The 3,008-nt window shown below is 50.9% G+C and overlaps 1 pseudogene; it reads left to right on the plus strand.

The window, feature by feature from the left end:
* Positions 1–1,132: 1,132 nt before the first annotated feature.
* The window catches only part of LOC105003453, an 8,753-nt pseudogene continuing 6,877 nt past the window's right edge, over positions 1,133–3,008 (plus strand).

Raw genomic sequence — 3,008 nt, forward strand, 5'->3', positions numbered from 1 at the left:
AAGCGTAAACTCATGAATCTGTTCCCCAAGGGGGAATGGCATCCTTTCTTGTACAAACTTAGTTACCCAATTTATTACCTTACCCAGTTCCATCTGCTGCAAAATCCTATCCCCCTTACCTGAGGCAAATTTGTTGACACCTGTTTTATTATGGGAGGAGGCCTCCCATACACAATTTCATATGGAGAATAGCCTTGGGACCGTGGGGTCATCCTGAGTCTGAGCAGAGCCTTTGGAAGCAAGTCCACCCAGGAGCAGTTGGTCTCTATGATCCACTTGGAGAATCTCTTTAATGTCCGGTTGGTTCATTCCACCATCTCAGAACTCTGGGCCTATATGCAGTGTGCAGTTTCCATTTGATGTTTAAAGTTTTGCTTACTTGTTGTACTAAATCAGCTACAAAAACCGGGCCATTGTCTGATCCAATGCGGTAGGAAATCCAAATCTGGGAACTATTTCCCTAAGCAGGCACCGGGCTACTTCTGATGCTCTTTCAGTGCAGGTAGGAAAAGCTTCTACCCATCCCGAGAACACACATACCATGACCAGCAGGTAACGGTAGTGTCGGTGAGGTTTCATCTCAGTGAAGTCCACTCCCAGGTGTTCAAGGGGCGGCGTGCCTTTCAGCTGAATACCTGGAGTTTTTGTCTGAATACCCGAGAGGCAGTATTAACCTGTGAGCAGGCAGCATGGCCTAGATGGGTCACTTGGTGTGTTTGGCTTACCAGAGTGTGTGCCAGCTCCTCCAGTACCAATAATTTGCCACTTGGCAATTCCCATCATCCCTTTTCAGTTTTGATGGCCCCTTCCACTTTGGCTAACCTGACAGCCGTTGTCCTTGTTTTATCAGGCTAGTGCCATCAGTATATAGGACCCAACTAGGGTCTGGAACCGTGTGCCCTTCTTTAAAACAAACCCCAGATACCTTACCTCCTCCTTGCAGATCTGTGCCTTCTTCTTCGACACCAGGTAACCTGCTTCCATCAGCAGCTGGAGCAGTGCTTTTGTCCCTTTTCAGCATTTTTCCTTGGCCTCGGCAGCCAGCAGCAGGTCATCCACGTATTGTAGGAGCCAACATCCATACTCTTTCGGATGGAATGAGTCCAGGCCAGAAGCCAAGGCTTCCCCAAAGATGGTTGGGGAGTTCTTAAACACTTGTGGAGGAGTCCAGGTGAGCTGTTGTTTGGTGCCTCTGACTGGATCTTCCCATTCAGAGGCAAAGATGGGCTCTGATACTGGGGCGAGGTGTATGCAGAAGAAGGCATCCTTGAGATCTAAGCAAGTATAAACTTTAGTCCTCAGCGGGAGGAGGCTAAATAAGGTATAGGGGCTTGGAACAGTGGGGTGAAAAGTATATACTTTACAAAGTTTATACTTTATAAACGTTAGTCCTCGGTGGGAAGAGGCTAAGTAAGGTATAGGGGCTTGGAACAGTGGGGTGTAAAGTTACAGTAGCCTGGTTGACTAGCCTGAGATCTTGTACAGGCCTATAGTCCTGTCCTTCTTCCTTTTCGACTGGCAGGATCGGCGTATTTCCAGCCGAATGGCACTCTACTAGAATGCCCGCTTGTTTCAATCTATTGATGTGGGGCAGTATGCCGGCCTAGGCCTCTATCGGTAGCGGGTACTGGCACTTTCTAACCGGGATGGTGCCTGGTTTGAGTTCTATTATCACTGGGGCTTGATGTTTAGCCAGCCTGGGGGGCAAGGAGGGGTTGTCTTCCACCCAGACCTCAGGGGATAATTGAGTTAGCTCTCTCTCATGCTCTTCCGGCCCACCCGTTCTTCCTTCGGAGACTCATGCAATTTCCACTCATCGTGGGAGGGTATTGAGAGAGAGAGAGCAAATAAGTCATAGTGCCCATCTGGAAGGTGGGCCTCTCCTCAGGGGAGAAAGTCACTTGTGCTCCTAGTTTGGAGAGCAAGTCTCTTCCCAACAGGGGTACTGGGCACTCAGGAATGTAGAGGAATTCACGAATCACTTGGTGTCCCGCCATCTGACATTTTCTGGGCTGGGAAAACGATTTAATCATCTGTTTTCCCGATACCCCAGTTACAGCGGTAGTCTTTTTGGACAGTGGTGCCACAGGTTTTGTTACTACCGACAGTTCTCCTGTATCCACCATAAAGTCAATGTTTTGGTCCCCCACTTTTAAGACTACCATGGGCTCTCGGGAACCTGATACCTCTGAGCCCTGGCAGCCCTATGTAGTTTTCCAAGCCAGCAAGCCCCACAACTGCGGGAGCTTCCTCTTCCTTCCTTGCCTTAGGGCATTCATTCTGCCAGTGGCCCAAATCTTACCACCTGGCACACTGGTTTGGCTGTAATGGGCCCGGGGCCTCAGTTGGGACCAGTTGAAGGACTGTCCTGTCCCTGGGGCAGAGGAGGTTTCCCAGAGCAGCAGCTAGCATTGCAAATCTCTTGTCTGTTCTCTTTCATTCCCTGCGGCTCTCTGGCAGAGCGCAGTCTCTGCTTAATTCCAACGTCTCCCTCCCCTTCCTGTCACTACTCACCGAGAGAGGCGGGTATAGCCTGGGCGGTTCGGCTGGAGCTGGATCCTGGAAGAGTTGGCCAGAGGCTTCTGACACAGGGATTGGAGCCTGCCAAAACGGCGGCTCTACGAACTCTGGGAGAGCTGGCGGAGGAGCAGCGGCTGCTGCAGGAACTTCACCTGGCCCTGGATCGGGCATTAAGGTGGCCTCCGGTCCTAGTGGAGCACTGGGGCGGCGGGCGCATCATCATCCAGTATGGGGGAGGTGCAGATCATATTCATCCAAATCCTGTCAGATCTCGGAGGGAGAAGGGGTATCGGCGTGTCTTCACCTGCCGGTCAGCAAGGCCAAACCAGAACACCACGTGGTCCAAGACTGTTTCTCCCTTAAAGTCCGTTCTGCCTTGGTGGACTTGATCAGGTGCAGATGAAAACATAGATGGGTTAAATATCCCATGTCCCAGGCCATCTCCGGAAAAGCCAATTCATACTCACTTATGTATCCCCCTCCTTCTA

This window comes from Bison bison, unplaced genomic scaffold (genome assembly GCF_000754665.1).
Source record: "Bison bison bison isolate TAMUID 2011002044 unplaced genomic scaffold, Bison_UMD1.0 scf7180017864468, whole genome shotgun sequence".
NCBI lineage: Eukaryota > Metazoa > Chordata > Mammalia > Artiodactyla > Bovidae > Bison > Bison bison.